Here is a 19,007-nt window from a genome sequence, read left to right as displayed (position 1 = left end):
AAGAAGGGGTAGCATGCGACGTAGTAGCTTAGTCGGTTATCGAAGGCAAGGTCTTTTTAACAGACTTCACATTAATCTGGCCTATCGAGACCTCTTTATCTTGTTTCCGAACAAGAAATGTCGCTTTGGTGACTTCTACGTGTACGAACATGCCAACGATTTGAAATTATACATCTCCATGTCAAGAACACGTAATATTATTCTGCAAATAAAGATATAACAAAATGAGTATAAATAACCATAGAAGTGGTAGTGGTGAGCATCGACCTAATCTACACAACCCTAGAGGCAGATATTCTAATAACACCTATACATTGAAATATATCACTACAAGGAGTCGCCATGTTGCTACGCAAGGCAGGAGCGCAGGCGTCGATGACGAGGTGCATTCAGACGAGACGCACTCACACGCGCGATCTTGAGCCTTCCTCGGTATGTTCACGTCATCCAGTTCAGGTGTCTTTAAACGCACCCTTCCACGCACCGTAAATTTTACATAGAAATTTTATAAAGAACTATCGGATCTTCCTTAAAAATGTATGGAATGAATTTCGCACATTGTTGATACATAGGTGCTCCGCAAGAATGTTCGCTTTTGCGTCATATTTCGACTAGCAGTAGCACTATAATGGGGCCCTGAACCAAATTTAATGGAAGTCAAAAAAATGCATTCGAAGGTAAATTGTATAATTGCAGAAGTCCTTTGCCCCGAACATTCCTTTAATGCGTTCAGCAACGTCACCGTGGCGCGCAATTCAAATTTGACTTTCGACGTTCCCGTGGACGCCAATATTTCCGATTTCGGTGCCGACAACGCCCCAGTCGCAGTTGTCCTCAGCGAGTGGCAGTGCGCTCAGCCAGTGCAGCGGTCGCGGCACCCAGCAGTGGTTGCAGTATCTACGCTACGTAGCAGGCCGCCTCTGCATTCAACTGCAGTGTCTTCCCTGTGCACGACTAGGCTAAAGTGCGCGCTCCAGCTCTAAGGCTGAGGTCTGGTGGTGCTACGTAGTGCGGGCTGGCTTTGTCCTGCACCAGCTTAACCGACGGATACTAGCCACTTGCAACTGGCGCATTTTGAGGCTAATTACGAAGCGAGGTCTGCGCAAAAACGTCTAACCAGGCGCAGCCCGGAGTGAGTGCGCTCAGGCAAGCGGGCGTGGGGCCTGACCTTAAGTTTCGCGCTGTTGGAGGCTAGTTGAGTGTTCAAAACAAGCGAGTACCTACGGTTACGACAGTGATAAGCAGGGTGGTGAAAGTCTAATTCCCGCGCAGGTGACCGTGGCCGAGTGTGAGCAGACGATATTCAGCTTCTTCCGGAAGTAATTATTATCGAAATTCGAAAGCACATTTCCGCTTACTTCAGCTTTTTGTAGAACTGTAGCAGCGTATTCATCCAAACACTCTTTTTAATTCCCGTAAGCTATTGGCCAATAGCAGCCGCGTATGGAAATTCGCTATATTACGAAACAAAGAGTCTAGAAAAAAGTGGGCAGCAGGATTCTGTTGAAAAGATAGTGTTTCAAAAAAATGTGACTTCGCGCTCAGCTTGCGACATCACCATGCCACGCACGACCGCAAAATATGGCTAGGATGTCTACAGCACGTGTTGTATCCGCTGACTGTGTTATTGTGCTAAGCCTCGGGGGAGAGGAGTGGTTGACGGCCCCTTTAAAGAAACGAGAGGTAGCAACATGGCGGCGTTTTTTAGGATGACAGTATTTTGGGGGGGCCACTTTTAGGCGCCCATTCCTCCAGCGAACGTTTGCGTCTCTCGTAACCCGGCAAACGAGCATAGCGAATGATGAAAGAACGAACGCGGAGCGCAGCGGAGAATGAAAGATCGTGATATAAAAGCAAGCGCGAAGAGAAAAGCGGAGCAGGAGGGTCCTCCAGAACCATGAGCCGGAAAGTGGAGGAGGTGTGTATGGTGCAAGCATGAGAAGAAAAGCGTATTGCCACGCACTACGTGCTCTGCGACGATGATGGCTACGATATAGCGCCAGAGTAGCGGGCATCGTCTATTATCCGATGACGCCACTGATACCATTTATCAAAACAAAGCCCTGCATGAGCGGAAGTCTGTCTGCGGCGAGTGTTATGAATCCCGCCCATGCGTCGGCAGTCGTGAGGCGATTGCACCACACATTGCTCCGTTTGCAACGTCCCGCACCAGACAAATTATCCGTGCCAGGCAATATATCGACAAATCAAAACACATACAGAGTGGTGCTCAAAATTTGCATTAGGGAGTATCGTAATCATCGGTTCATTTTTCGCTAAGATTTTATTTTGAGTCTATAGACATGAGTGCCTGTTTCACGGTCACCCGCAGCCTTGCGGCCGTCAAGCGGTATATACCCTAAAATTGCTACGATCTCCATTAGAAAGTGCAAAGTGCCCGACTCTGGGACGGGGAAGAGCAGGGTTCAAAAAGCAGGGAGAGCCACTGCCGACGCGAATGCGGCGCCTGAGCATTTGGCGTATGTTTCCAACATTCGGGTTTCCTACGCGCAGGACATACGCCTCGCTCTATCGCAAAATAGAAGCAAGAAAAACGAAGCCAGCGGTACATTGCAGTGTGTCAAACGGTGACAACAAAAATATTGCACCAAGTGTCGACGCTAAACAAGATGAACTCGATCTGTGTGCACGTGAAATGCGATAGGTGAATAGCTAGTACAAAAAGAACAGAAAGGAAGAATAGACTGATATACTCAACATAAGTTCACGAAATGATTTGAACCAGTACGTAGGTCGACCTTTTCTGTAGCGTCGGGACTTGTTCAATCAGTTCTTTCTAATAAAGAAGTTTTTGTGTGATTACCAGGCGTTGCATTCGCTGCTTGCCCAATTGCATTGTGCCGCGAAGGAGCGCTGTCTTCCGCGCAGCATAAGGATGATAATTTTGCAAATAGAGGGTGTGGCGAACGATGGAGGTCTCCGACGGAGTCAGGACGTCGGTAACAACCTGAAACTTTGTTGGGTCGTCTGGAACTGCCGCTGAATAATCATAGGTTATGTTTTCCCTGGAAGTAAAATTCACATACCGACTGTTAATAAAACAAGAACCTATTGCAGGCGCATATGCACAGGCGTACCGGCTGCAGCAAATAAGAGACTCAGTAGCTGCGCCAGTGTGCGCCATTCTCTCAACTCTCCCGTTTCTTTCTTAATATTTTTTTTTTTGGGGGGGGGGGGGCAGTTTACGATTTACGTATTAGTCTAACTACCGCCAACTGATGCACATAATCTGAATATATTTAACATCTACTGTGACCGAGGTACGTGTCTCAATTTTAAACAGGTGGCGACTTTGCATGCTTCCCGAATCGCAGCCTTCCACAACTCAGTTACGCCCCCCTCGATTCCGACAGCAGCCGTCAATTCCTACTGGCATGTCATATCACAACCAAAGGACGACACCACCTTCTCAGCTGCCCAACCACACTGTCCGTCGCCACTGTGAATCTCTAAAAATTTCGCTAGGTTCGCCCTGCGTTTCGCTTTGCCACACTTGCGAGAGAAGGCCACTCTTGTGATCGACAAAGGTAAAATCCACATAGCAGCAGCCTTTTTGCTGATAAAATTTTTAAGATGATCACCTTCAGGATTGTTTCTTCGTTTACATTGCAGTTGCCAAAATGTAGTATATTCGAACGCTTCTTAACAAAGTGATTGCGACATGCCAAATACTTTGTTACACAGGTCATTTGGTTTAATGATCGCACGCCACACTACTCAACATACAGTATTTCCAACATTTTCTACAAGAGACAAGCTTGATTGAACATGAATTCAACGGTGACTTAGTGAAACAACTCGCACAATTATTTTTTTTTCTTCTATGGTTGGGGCGCATTTACTCTGGCGGAATGTGCAACTCCAATAGACCTCCCTGAGCTGGAGATTCGCGGCAGACTACAATGAAGCTCCGCTAGGTCATGCTGCAGATCACTGATTGGCGCTAACGCCTTTCTTGCCATCAAAGTTTTTGGTTTGTATTTGACCTTCGCGTCACTTCCGCCACACATGGCTTTGAATACGTCATGCGTCATCAATTAGGATTAAGTCATCGCATCGTCATTTAATTCAACGCAGCCGTTAGTCGTCCAACCTGCTGGTGTTTTAGAACAGGCAGTGTACTAGTTACCTATATCTTGGAGCAATGAAGCAGAACCTAACACACGCTGAGATCTGCACGCTCATCAAGCACGTCGCTAGCGCTGCTTTTCTTGATGGTCCAGATAGCTTACTGACGTCTGCGGAGAGTAGTGCAGGCATACGTGCTGTTTTGTGGTAAAGCAACAATTCAGCCGCAGCGGAGGTCTAAATTCGTTCGTTGTACAGGTGAAATTGTGATAGTTATTTTCGCTCTAGAGGCATCCACAATACACTGAAGAGGTAGGAATCCCTCCCGTATGTCATCAATCCTTCCTTATACAGGTCATTCTGTTGTAGACACGTTTTTTACGAAGCCCGTAGACTGTATATTAATGTATGTCCCAGAGTCGAAGAACTGCAACGTGATAGGCTACGCAGCACTATTTAGACGAATCAATTAGGCGTTCTCATAGCAAACTAATAAAACAGCACATCAGAATGAGAGAAGGGAGAGTTCAACCTTTAAAAGTGTTTGGTGATACAGAAATAAGACAGTGTTGTATGCCGAAAATAATGCCGAATTTGGAAGAAATTAAAAAAGAAATTGTTTATGTGCATGAACAATAACTATACAAAACTGAACGAGCTCGGCTGGTATTAAAGGTAGAGCAATCGAAACTTCGAAGGGGCTACACTGAAATTTCTCGTTATCTTCAAACAAAATACAATTTATTGCCGTTTCAATCTGGTACAATAATTGTGTACTGCATTGGGTCATCAGTAAAGATGCCCAAGTTTCTCAAAATTATTACACCGAACACCACTAAAGCCCGCCTCTTATTCTGACAATGGTTTTGGCGCGTAAACACTCCAGAATTGCTTCTCCAGTTAATATGATTACGGGCAGCAGAAAGTAACGAGGACTGAAATAGAAAGCACCTAAACAGGATAGGCTTTAAGCTTCGAAGAAATATTCTCGACGAAAAGCGCTTGAATAAATAAAAACGTAAGACAGGATGACCCTACACGCGACGAGCACAGAAGATAGAAAACAGATAGCGAAATATAAAGGTAAATACCAAAGGAAAACAGATGCAAACAACCAGAGACCTCCGACACTGAAATAATTGGTTGAAAAAGCGTCGTAAAAGACAAGTGCATAGATAGCCCTATTATGTGTGGCGATTTTTATTTTTGAGAGCGAAACGATATCGAGCACCCTCTGATCTACAGGCTCGAAAAAAGCAGAAGGGTGTCTAAAGACCTCAAACAAGCATACACTAGCCCGATTTTTTTGGAGCGTTTACTAATTTTCCATGATGAGTGAACGCTTGTTACATTGCAATATCGAAGTAAATTGCATGTGCTGTTCGGTATAATGTGTATAGACAGTAAAAAGGATTTGTCACATCAGCCCATATTATATGATCAAAATTTCAGCGGAACCCATCTGACGATGACTGTCAACAGTAATGAGTTAGAATTGAATCAATATGGCGACCCAACATATTGCCATTGTGGAAACGAATTATGCATGAGGTGTGTACAGTAGCTAAATGGCTGCTTGGCACTTTCCTAATAACCACTAAGGGTAGGGACTTGGGAATGCGGGAAGTTTCTATTAAATTAATAGCAGTGCGATGGACAAGGATAAATGAACATGGTCACACACGGCGCTGACTTCCAACAACTTTATCGACGAAACGAAGACCATGTATATATTGCACGGGGGCATGCGCGAAAACAAGGGCGACTATCAATCCTGTCATATCAGTGACTAGGAAGAACAAATCACTTGCCAGGTATTGACAATTATGCAAAATAGAAGCGAGGCGTGTGGACAACACGAACGCCGTTCATGTTGTCCACAGCGTTTGTGTTGTCCACTTCTCTACTCTTGTGTCCTGTCTGCACGCCTCACTTCTATTTTGCATAATGAATCCTTACCAACTAGCTCAGCTTTCTGTCGTTCTAAGGTATTGACAATGCGCGAGACACATGCGCACATGTGCAATCTGCACATGTGCAAACTGCACATATGTAAACATGTGCAAACTGCACATGTGCAAGGTTTAAATGTGATTGCGATACCTAATCTCCCTTTGTGTTAACGCCATTGACCAGGAACTAATACAGAGCTTTCGAACACTTTAATGCGTTCCGCTTCTATAATTTCTCGTCAGCGTCAGCTGCGAGCTTTGCAACGCTCGCCGAGGGGCACTCAACCACGGTCATGGCAGAAAATTCTAAGGTGGCCTTGAACCATGTTGTGCGCGTGGTTCTGATGCTCCCTTCAATGATCGTTCAGGCGGCTGTCTGTTTGTCGTATATATTTCTCCCCGCTGAACAGCAGAATCAGGTTAACCACGGTGGTGGCACAGGGCACAAAGCACATTCTATGTTTCACAGAGCATTGAACTCGGCTGGATGCTGGAAAATCCACAAGCTTACAAATCTTGGATAGCCCTTTGCAAAGCTAAAAAAGGAAAATGCCAGTGCGCTGTGGGATCATCTTTAGCCTATGCGATACGTTGTGTAAGTAAGAGGACAGCAACGCTGTTCTTTTCAGTTGGAGCGTCGTGGCTTAGCTTGCGCACCATATTTGAACTGATGAAGAAGGTTTTCTGGTACAGTAGATAATAAAGCCGTATTATATACCATTAGAGGTATTAAAACAAATATTAAACATGTTAACACATGACCTGAACCAGGAAACTTCGTTGCATTGTGTGGATATAAGACTTTCTTATAGCGCTAATAAGGACACCAGTATTATTACCTATTTCCACCACTTTTAAGTGTGTTTAGTGGAAAGACGAAAGATGTTTTCGACATTTTCGATCAAAGTGCCAGTACAAATCCCTGCTCGAAAAGCATAGCTTTAGGTCTAAAAATTTTAAAACATAATCAGAAGGTATCTCGCGCGTAAGTTTCAGTGGATGCAAGTGTTCTCTAAACGTACCCAGAAGTTTAAGCCCAACCTATTCAAATTTGGTACCCGAACAATCAATAGCCGCTCAAAAATCGTCAACCAACATAAACACTTTAGTAACGAGAGACATGGTAAGCTACGTTTAGATGTCGGGCCCCTGCGTATGAAATATATGTCACTCAGGACCGGTGCCAAGCATGAATCGATGCAAACAGTACTTTTTTGAATGAAATCTCGGTCTTTCCAAGAAGCAAACGTTGACTTTAAATAGAACGTCAACAGTTCAAGAATACCGCTGACCGAAACACGATGTGTTCTGGAACTAATGCGACCCAAAGGTGTCAATACATTATTCTAAGTGCTGAAGCAGCTGGTCATGCGGAGCATAGTAATATACATGTTTAAAATCAGTCAACAAAGCTTTCGATCCCCTATTGTTGCCTTGTAAAAAACAACCACTGCGTCAGCGCCTCTAACTAGGAAAGCATCGTCAATCGTTAGCAGGTTAAACTTCTCTTGTAAGAACTTGGCGACCAGATTCCTGCCTCTTCCCATTTTCCATAACGAATACCCCCAAAGACCAGTCAATTTCTTGCGTCTCAGCGGTAAAAGTGATGTCCAAACTTAGCCCTTTAGAGTTAACTATAAATTCGGTCTAATTTAGGAGCGTTGCAAACTCGTTTTACTTCGAATTTTACTCTCGAAAGGAAAATGCAATCGTTATGTTTAAAAAATGAATTAATTACCAGAATGACCTTATTGTTAAACATGATCGAAGGCAAAACGGCGAAGTCACCTTCTCTGTAGGAAGGTAAAAGGTGCTTTCAAGAGATACGCTACATCCATAGTGGGCAAGACACTACTGGGCGGCTTACAGTGTCACAACGCGTCCATACCATCAGAAACACGCCTGTCTGACTCCGGGATAAGTCGAGCAACTTGTCGGACGAAGGGGAAGCAGTTCCGGCGGTGTTTTGCGAGGTTCCACAGGGAACTCCGGTCCAATACATAAAACCTGGCGCACTTTTTCTGGAAGTACCACGCGACGTACGGTTTCACACGGTTGCTCAGAAGCAGCGGCTTCTGCTTAGAGGAGCGTACGCAGCCACAGGAATTCAGCAGTTCTGTCAGCAGGCGCAGACAACTCACGGCAGTTATTTTTTCTGTGAACGGCCTTTTCCTAAGGCTGAAGCTGCCGTTAGAGGCTATGGTGGCATAGGCGTGCCTCGCGTTGCAATTCGAAACTCAGAATCTTGCATATCCGAACAACACGCCACCAGCTATATTAGAGCGAGTGAAACGAGCATACCTGACTGCCACCGCAGTACACGGGTTGCAGTAGGCTGGAGAGTCAACGCAACATTACAAGAATGTGGGCAACACGGTTCAAGGCCCAGAGTTTCCTAAAATAATTACTAAAGGGAACTCTGGCGCTGCAATCGTTTAGTCACCATGGGAATGATGGGAAGTACAGGGATTTGCCCGATCTTCGCGCTTCTGGGTTCAGACGTTCTTGTCGCTTTGTTTATTGCGCATATTACGCCTTCATTGCATTAAATTTCAGCCATAGCGGCGCAGTATATATGTGCTAACTGAAAGAATAAAGACACTTGGTTGTTAGTCAACGCTGTTGTCTGCGTCCCTCTCCTTGTCCTGTTGTTTACGGCTCCTTACTGCTCGTAATCACGAACCAACCAGCCCTAAAGCGTACCCTTCTTCAGAGCAATCTATACCTTTTCGAAATAAAGAAAACTCTGGGAACACGCCGAAATGCTGCTAATTGAAACGGATCAGCTTGTCGAGGTGGCCAAATCTAAATGCGTCAAACCTCTTAAAGCAATGGCTAGCGCGCGATAAATTCATGAGTGCGTTTTAATTGTATGTCATTTGTCGATGCAAGCGTGCGTGGCATAATGGCTTCAATATCGGGCCACTGTGCTAGAAGTCCGGTGTTCAATAACTGCCGTCCGATAATTTTAATAATGTTTATTTATAGATTTATTACGCCGTACTTGTTGAAGATGGCTAGCTTACAGAGTCAAGAAGCCGTTTGAAGCTATAAGGACGAAGTTTAGGCAAATACATGTATTTGCGATAATTCCCCCGCTGGATGAACCGCTCTCATTGCAGCTCCCGTAGACACTGGCGCCAGAGTTGCCCCTAGTAATTATTGTATGAAACCTCATAGTTCCAGGTCACCATGAAATTTACTCGCGGGACAGCGGCTGCGTGCCTCTCTCTGAGCATTGCGAGGTGATATCTAAGCACAGCTCGCAGCTGACGAACGAAATTATTCAAGCATACCACAGTTGAACGCTTGATAGCTTGTGTGTCAGGCTCCCGCCAATTGCGCTATCATAGAGGAAGATGACGTACCTGAATGTATTTTAAACCTTGCCCATGTGCCTAGCGCATGATCAGTACATGGAAAGTAAATTGCTTTTGCTAGTCATCGATATGACTAGCCGCTCCTTCTACACGTGTGTCCACACTGCACATGCTCTTCGCTTCACCAATAAAATTGTTAAAAGTCAGCGCCGTGTGTATCTTCCTTCGTTAGTCTCTGTCTCTCGCGCTCGATTCAGCTCAGCATCGGCGAAACGCAAGAAATCTTTCTCCTCACTGGAGAGCTGCAGTCTTCCAGTGGCACATACGACGGGGTACCCAAAAGTCACTGGAATTACTCTTAAAAAGCTACGTATTTATTCATTTTTCTACAAGACAAGCTCATCATCTCTAATGTACTCTCCATTACTATTATTTATTTATTTTAGGTTACCTTACAGGCTTCTAGAGGCATTGTGTAAGAGGGGAGCGTACACTGAAATATTGAACAGTAATTAGAATACATATGCGAATACATATACAAAAATACACTGTAAGAACATACCGCTAACATACCGTAATCTGGCGTTAATATTGTACAATGGACAAACCGAATGCTTTTAAACGCGTCAGCTCACTGAACAAGAAACGTTCACAAATTAAAGTATAATCAGTAGATTTACAGAGCGAGTTGTACATAGTTGGTAATAACAAAACAGTGCTTAAGGGATAGTAGCACAATAATAATGGAAAAAAAAAATAACTCGTTTCGTTACGTACGTTAGGTTATGTAGAGTTTTAAAAATGCAATGTTCGAAGATGCCGCAAATTTTTCTGGTCACTCTCTTAAGTAATGACGTTAGAAAGATTGTTAGAAAGGCGAATGGCTTTTGGAAGAGCGGAGTAGTTAAATAAATTAGTCTTTCCGTTGATGAGCATGAAATCGAACTGATCGTACAACCACTGTGACCTGCAATGAGGAGTTTCATGAGGCAGAACTGATGGCGCTGGATTATGAACATATTTATAAAATAATGATAGCAGGGCAATATCAGTACGATCATGCAAGGGCTGTAGTGAGAGGACAAGTTTAATTTCTGTTATGCTTTTGTTATATTTGTAACAACGTGAAATAAAACATGCAGGCCTATTCTGAACCGATTAGAGTTTTTCGATCAGATATTTTTGAAGGGGAGAGCAGATGGAAGCAGCATATTCAAGCTGCGGTCGAGCAAGTATTAGTTAAGCTAGTTTACGAATGTATTTAGTAGATTTATGCAACACGCGTCTTATGTGCCCCAATGATCTCAAAGCATTGGCGCATATGTATTCAATGTGCGTTGACCCCGAAAGTGTCAAAGTTAGGTTAACACCAAGACATTTATTTTGAGTATCATGCAAAATAGTCATGTTATTTATGTGTTAAATAAACGTAGATTTAGTATGCTTGCGGCTAAAAAAGATAATTTTACATTTAGAAATGTTAAGCTTCATCAGCCAATCGTCACACCAAAGAGAAGCAAGTTTTAGATCCTTTCGGAGGATTGTATGATCATTGCCACATTTGATGGAACGATAAAGAATGCTGTCGTATGCTAAAATGGGCGCGTGTGAGGAAATGTTGTTGGGTAAGTCATAATTGTATATTATAAATAGTAATGGCCCAAGAACGCTTGTAACAGTTAATAATAAAACTTCATATATTTGTCCAATCTGCGATAGGATTTTTCGAAACATCTTTCATACTAGTTTGTTTTGATGGCCTAGTAGGTCTTCTCTCGTTTTTTCCCTCAAATCTCCGACGTCATTAAATAGCAGTCCTCTCATGCCATTCTTCATCCGAGAAAGCAAAACATGTCACTCGGGGCGAGGTCAGGTGACAGCACCGCTTACTCACGTGAGCTCGCTCCTTCCGACTCTTTTTGTTTCCTCGACATGACATGACAGGACTGTTATTTCATGACGTAGTAGATGCGAGGGGAAAAAAGAGAGAGAGGAGCTAGTAGGTCATCTAAATTGACGAGCTTGAAAAATGTTTTCAAGAATACAATCACAGATTGTACAAATTTAGTAAATGTAACGAAGAGTACCTTCAAGGTGATGAGGTTTTGTAATAGATAGACAAATAAATACGTAGCTATTGAAAAAGAATCCCAGTTACTTTTGCGTACCCATTCGTACATGTTAAAACAAGTTGACATCTAATACAGTCTTCTAAGAGTGGCACACGCCTAGCGCACATAACCGGAGACCCAAGTTGGCACCAAGAGTTTCATTGCAGAGCAGCACAGCCGAACCAGAACATGACCAGTGCTCCAAGTCGGTGTGTGAGTTTCCTCGGACAGCGGTGGCTGCCTAGTCCCGCATGTACACTGACCCATTTCAGAGCTTTAGAGGTTCGTTGAAGAGCGGCACGTATGTACCTCTTGGTCATACTGAGTGACCCAAGTTCGTGCGATATTTGGTATTGAACCCTCTTTACTAAGGAAAACAGCCCGACGCACTACCCATTCGACCAGGGATTACCCAGTGAACCCGATAGGCGGCAAAAGGATTAGATACATTGATGGATACACACATGGATACATGGATAGCCCCAATAATGTGTGAGAAGAACTATGAGAATATTTATGCGTTAAAGATTAGTGAATTGGTACTTTACCCTGGTATGCAGCGTTGCAATCGAACGTTGCTGAGGCTGCGTTGCGTAATAACAAAAGGCCGGCGTGCTATAGTTTCCGTTTCTAAAATATTACCTTGCTGACTGCGAACTGTTCAGCGTACTGTCGGGAAAATTTCATCTTGATCCCACTTTTTATAAAGACCAGTTTCTGTGCGCTTTACGTACGTTCTACTCTGACCTTTATTCTATGATGTATTGAACTCGGAACAGCTGCATATTCCGTTAGTGAACGAGCACTCAGCCTTCACACTGTTTACCAATAAAGTGGGAGACTCTACGTGTGCTGTCAAACACGTTTGCGGCCGTCTATACAGCATTCAGTGCAAGATGTAAGCACACCAGCATCAAAGAGGGCTACATTGTAGTGAGGCCGCTAAATTGCGTGTAAATGTACACATCACAAGGACTTCTTATACGACTCCGTAAGTCGCACAACCTCTTCTTTTAAGTCGTCTTCCTAGCTGTGTGATCAAAGCAGTCACCTGAGGAAGCGTCAAGACACAACTGCGTTGAGCGATAAAGCAAACGGTACACTGCGCCTGTTTGCGAATCACAACTGCACACGACTTGAAGAGCGGCCAGCAGAGGTAACTCTATGGTGAAGACTTGATCTTTTCTGCTTTCGTAAGTTTACTATTCTGTTACATTAGGGATTTCATTTTTGGCTTCGACATCTTCGTAATTGTGAATTACGGCAACACGAACTCATTTGCACCAATCATAGAGGAAATTGGTATCAAAGCGTAATTGCAGCATTGCTTTATTTGTGATATGCGCACGTTGTCTTAGCACCGCGTCAAAAGGCATCGAATAGAACGCGGTTTTCTTACAGTGAAAGCGTGCATCCACGCTATAGAAGCAGGTGCGGCAGTTCTTACAGCACTCGTGAGCGCGCCGATAAGCGTGGGCTACGCAGAACAGGCATTCTGCACCATAACACCAAAATTAAACGCTGATGCGAGAGCAGCATGTATTTAGCGTTTCAGCGTGCTTGTTGCAGACGAATCCTAATGCGAAACAAGACAAAACAGGCAAGAAACGTTGGTAGCACTTCCATGAAAAACACTGCCGTTTGCGTTTAATGTACCTATAAAAAAAGTTGCCAAAGTACGCCCAACGTACTTGTAGCAACAGCCCACATTTCTGACGCATTCGCGACAGTGTGCAATAATTTTGCTGTATCCGGTGTACCATGCATGGGTATTTAATGCGTTAGTATTCTTAAGACACTTCAAGCGTCTTCCGAGGACTGGGTACGCACGTATCTAACCGCTTTCACCGCCTACCTGGGTCTCTGTGTAGTTCATGGTCGAATGGGTAGCATCAGGCGGCTGCGCTGTTGGAACAGAGTTCCAAATCAACCATCGGTAAAATTGGGTCACTGAGTATGTGCCAATGTGTGCACATGTGCCGATCTTCAACGAACCTCTTTCACGTCATCGTACGTAGCTGTAGATGCCCTACTGTGTAGGTACCAATGTTAAAAGAAATATTTGACGCTGACATGGAGCACTGGGTGCCACTTTGTATGTCCTGGCCTTCAATGAACCTCTTTGATGTCAACATGGGAAACTAGGTATATGCCTCTGGCAACATGGCCAGCTACGTTGACGAAAAAAAAAATTCACTTGAATTTTACCGATGCTGAACAGAGCCAAACCACGTCATAATATTTCATAAGAGTCAACTAACATCATGGCTGCGCCGCAAATGCACTGGGTACGCGCAACTTTTCAGTGAACGTATTTCTTGCCAATGCTTTAGCGTTATGAATGAACGGTGTTATGTGCCGTTCTTCAATGAACCTCTCGCCAACTTGGTTCACTGAGTATGTGCCAGAAGGTGGGCGGCAATCGAACGAACAACTCTCAACGTTCGCAGGTGCTGTAGAGCCATGCTTCTTGTACCTGAGGCTACGCATAGACTATTTAACAGCATCACTATACGCTGCAGCATGTCCAGAAACAGAGAGGTGCCCAGTTTCAGCATGACGCGTTTCTAAGAGTTCGCATGCCCCGCTGCACCATGCATTTGAGAGGCGAGACGTGGACTTCGCGGTTGCGGCGCTAGATGGCGCCGAGTCTTCATAGGAAGTTTCCTTTTTTATTTTTTTTATTCTTTAACATAGGTAGGACATTAGGCAGTATAATAGCAAGAGCTTGGTGGCGCAACCCACCACCCCGTTCCAAAGGGGACGCTCATAACGTCCATCCATCCAAAGTGCGAAATAGTGTGGGTGCAGTAAAAAGCTTATACATAACTTGCTTCAATGGTGACAAAGCTTTGTGTCAAGATATTGATGTAATGACAAACGCAATAAGGATGGTAGTCTTCGTGAGGTCGGTTCTGCCGAAATTTTTCCTGTTGCTACCCTTGCAAAATTTCGACACCTAGCCTACTTTTTCTCTCTGTCTGTTAATTCTTATGGCTGTTTATGTATAAGCCTATGTCAATGCGTGCTATATACAAACGTTGGCGGCTGTGCTGGTTGAAGCGTTTTTCTTTTTCTGTTATCAGGACCGGTCACCCCCCTGTTACCCTGCTTTCGCGTTTATTTTTTTAATGTAACGTGAGAAATCATGTATGCCCCGTTTAGGCATTTTAAACGACGAAAATTCTACAATTACAATATGTCAGTTGGTGTCACCCTAAGCGCTTTTAAACATTGCTCTTGAACCTTTACTTGTTTTTATTTGAACGAGTTTAGGTAGACTTTGAGAACCGTTAGAGGCCCTGTAATAATTAAACAAATCAGTGCAGCTGATGTATTGCAGAAGCTTCAATTCATGATGATAAATGTGTAGTTCTCGTTAAAAATGCATTTCAATAACACAATTTGCCTTAGGGCTGGGCAAAAGCTGTTTCCCTTGTCCAAACGTATGTTCTTACAGAAGAAGCAGTGCAGAGATAAAGCAATGTGCGAACGCTGGGGCACCAAACCTGTACAGTGTCTAGTTTAGGTACATAATTAAACCACCTTTTCAATGCTCTTTCAGATGTAAGCAATCCGCTTGTTATAGTGCTTCGTTACACTGACTACAGGACCTGCTTTGTTGGCGTAATTCCTTCTGACGACACAGAACGTAAGACCTTCCACCATTTTTGATCTGCCTGTGGCTCGACAGCTTGCTCTCACTATGAAATACGAGAATGTTTGTTTGACATTGAGCGCATTGAACTTTGATAACAGCGGGACTTGTTGGCATAAGTTGTTGACTCATAAATACATAACGACGCCACCACTGAAACAAAAACAAAATTATTCCATGTTTGCCAGTTCTATCTTACCCGATCTCATTTCAGATGAGATAATAATGTTCGAATCCACAAACACTGAAAGACAACTAATAGCGTTAAACCGTCGTTTGCCGGCACTTTATTGAAGTTATCCCTATCCTGTCCTATCCTAGCATTTTTCAAGTTACTTGTCCTTATCGCATTATACCTAATAAGCCTGAATTGTAAATACGTGAGTCAATGGTAAAGCGGCAATTCTTTAAAAATCTATTGCTACGGAAAATATAATGCTGCCAACTCTGCAAGGTTAAGATATGTGTATACGTTTACAACGGCATGTTTTTATGTGAGAGGTGTGAATATTTTGATGACACCCATTCAAATACATAAGCTCCCCCCAGTTCTCTTCAATGCAAGAACGCTAATTTCTTGTATCTGTGGCATATTTTATATCGTTGTTGAACACTCAAAGTTTTGATGTAGGCTTCGACCACATTTCACTATTTATCAGTTATCGGTCCCTATAGCTTCGTAATATGTGCGAAAACGAATTCTGCGCCACCTGGGCGTACCTAAGTGAATAAAGAGAAGGAACGTCGAAAGTGCGCTTATTTATATTGTAGACATTCATTTCGTCGCCATATTATCTTTATCAACCGTCTTTCTGCACCATGTTTTAGGTCGTAGTAATCAGTCATCAGATTAACTCCTTCAGCACGCTTGTTTGGGCTTCTAAATTTAGTGAAATGTATCCATAGCCTCAAAATTTTAATTTTTCTTTGTAATTATTTGTAAATTACAGTTGTGGCGTTTACCGCACCGCGAATTGTAGTAGCCGCACTCAAGAACATTCACATGCTGTTAACCTTATGTCAGCAATTGTGAACTCCTGAGAATGATTTCAGCTTCATGCGCCGTTGAGATGGCTGGTTCCTCCCCTGCAACCGGAGTTAATGTCACTGGGTACCGAATGGCGGTACCCAGTATTGCATATGGCTCCGAAGGGGAAACGATTGAAGGCGACGAGAAATGTGCAACAATTAACATGAAGGCGGACCACTGTCATTTGAAGACGCCATCCCGAAAGCTCTCCTGCGCTATGAGAGATGGTAGCATAGTAAAATGGTCTGAGAGCGCAGTGCTACCACTTGCCGTTCTTGAGCGGAAGTGCCCAGGTACGCCGTAATAGATTGAATGTAATAACACAGTGAAAGTCACGTTGACAGGATTCTCAAGCTGCTGCAGTAAAATGACCGAGCCCAGCGGACACCGTGCACACTGTCACATACATCTTTAGGAGCACTATACAAGGACGCTCGGTGACCAGCAACATTTCAAGGATATACTAGTTCGTCGCAAGAGCATTCCTGACGGATACGTATGAAGGCCAATTTTAGCATCACGAGCTTATTCCGTTATATTATAGGCATTACAGACGCTACATGCTTTTGACGCGGCATCAGGAAAATAGGAATGCTTGCGCAGTAGAAATCAGATATGAGATCGTTGATAAATTCAGTGTCGGCGTTAAATTCATAGGTTCTATATTTCCCTTATTCACGCCACCATTATCGATATCTTTTACAGGTTGAGCGAGCCTTCAAGGTACTCCCGGAGTAAAATATAAGCAGTCCTGCTTGGTCACTTCGTGTGTTACAGCAGAGGCTACAATGTTTGGTTTCAGTTAAAAGGGCTGAGCGCAAACTGTGATCATTATGCATTATAGCGTGCTTCACATTTTCGTTTCCTAATAGCTTGCTTTTTCCCACGTCTGTCTGACTGTGTTCAACCCTGAGTATACTATGGAATGCCATCATTTGTGCTATACATTATCATTACCGTACAACGTAGAGTCAACGATAACTTTAGACAATGCCGTTTTTTTTTCCAGAGTGCATGCTTTGGGTCGAACTCGGATTCCTGGACCCTGTTCCACAACGCTGCAAAGATGCTTTCAAGAAAGCCTGTGGAGTAGGGTATACATACTACAACAAGGACGTTTGCAGTTTTTAAACACTTAATAAATAATAACACTTAGTGCCTTGTTAGAAAAAAAGGGCCACGTCTTTACAGGATATTTCAACTTACAATTAGTTCTGTAGCATGGCATATTGCGGAAAGTACTAAAATAGTATTTGGACAGGACCATGCGCGAAAGAGGGAGACGAAGAGAAAGTGGTAGAATTTACTGGAGCTGTGAGCTTCGTACCAGCCCTCGCGTTTACCAGTAAGTTTCTCCCATGTAGAAAGCTTTACATACGTTTGAGCGTCCGGATTCTTTTTTGTACTAATTTTTACAAATGTGTTCCAAGAATACTGGAAAAGTAGACTTATTACTGTTTTTATTTGATTTTAGCGCGTTTTTAATTAGATGGTTCACTCGACTGATTCGTTCAATAGTTCTTTTAGCGTGTGAACACCGCTTCATACTAACATTCTTCAGTTTTGTGTCAAAAAGAAATGCAGCGATGAGTTATGAGGTTCTCGCTTTAATCAGTTGGGATTACGTCAGCACAGTTAGGGCTTTATCTCACTAATTAGTTGTGGTACTGCGGGAGTAAGGCTGCTGCTGGATGCAAATTTCAGTAAAAATCCATCACAAATGGATGGTCTTTAACATTTACCTAATAACAGCATCATCAAGAATACGTAAAAATATCAATAATCAATGAAGCAATCAACGTTGTTAAACTGTCCAGGAACAACGTGGTATTTTTGGTACCTTCGCACTTGAGAATGGTATTATATACATACGCGGATATATCTACATCACCAAACGGGACATGCTATCATCGAGGAAGTAAATTATATGGGTTGTTCTGAATAAACCCTACTACTTTTCGTTTGCAAATTTAGCGATCAGAGCGATACTTTAAACTTTGAATAAATATTTGTTGCTGTATATATACCTAAGTTTGGAGTGATAAAAACATGCTTTCAGCTGCTCAAGAGGGCAGTGAACAATGCAAAGTTGGTTACGCTTTCGTATTAAACACCTACTTCTTTTACGGCTTGGTACGACGTAGGAGAAACACCTTGTTTAGCGGGAATACAACAGAAGTGACAATATGGGAAGTTATCACGTGGTTGAAGGTACAATATAGGATAGTTTTGAAATGATGGAGCTTTTTGCAGTTACATGCGTTTTTACTTGAGAGTAGGAGAAAAATATGTTCGCAGTCTGTTCTTGCTTCAATTTCGCACAACGTGTTCGCGGACGCAGGTGCATTCCCGTAAGCAAAAGCATAAAGACCTGAGTCTTCGCTACAAAGACAATTTTCTTCTGTTATATTGAATGACGCTTGAAATTTATGACAGCGTTATAAACCTGACATTCCACACTTTCCAGTGCACTAATCAATTTCAGTTTTTATACTTATGTGCAAATAAAGTCCGTTTTTTTGCTGACCCTGGGGGACATTGAATTTTCCACCATGGGTGTAAGCAGTGCCACAGTAGTGTACTCGTGGAAGAGCCATTCGTCAATTTCCAGGACGCCAGCGTGACTTTGTTGTTGGTCTACGGGGCGTACGCGCAGACAAACGAAGACAAAGGGCGAGGGGTGAATGGACAGCATTTTCGAACGCCCTCTACAGTTGTAATGTTACAACATCGCGCCGAATGGGCTGCGTGCCGATGAAGCGCTTGATGATATGCGACATTTGCGCAAGTAGGGAGCGCATGTTAAAAAAACAAAAAAAGCAAAATACAGCTCCTGCTCCCTTCTTT

At 43.4% G+C, this 19,007-nt stretch overlaps 1 long non-coding RNA gene across 1 annotated transcript; it reads left to right on the top strand.

Moving 5' to 3' along the window:
* The first annotated feature begins 3,523 nt into the window (after window positions 1–3,523).
* On the top strand, window positions 3,524–17,492 carry LOC140218787 (uncharacterized). The gene is made up of 3 exons (XR_011894972.1): window positions 3,524–3,548; window positions 15,038–15,124; window positions 17,170–17,492. It is a non-coding gene; the product is annotated as an uncharacterized lncRNA (long non-coding RNA).
* Window positions 17,493–19,007: the final 1,515 nt, after the last annotated feature.

The sequence above is a fragment of the Dermacentor andersoni genome, chromosome 6 (genome assembly GCF_023375885.2).
Source record: "Dermacentor andersoni chromosome 6, qqDerAnde1_hic_scaffold, whole genome shotgun sequence".
Taxonomy (NCBI): domain Eukaryota; kingdom Metazoa; phylum Arthropoda; class Arachnida; order Ixodida; family Ixodidae; genus Dermacentor; species Dermacentor andersoni.
The sequence above is the reverse complement of the archived record's forward strand: the minus strand, read 5'-3'. Positions and strand labels throughout refer to the sequence as shown.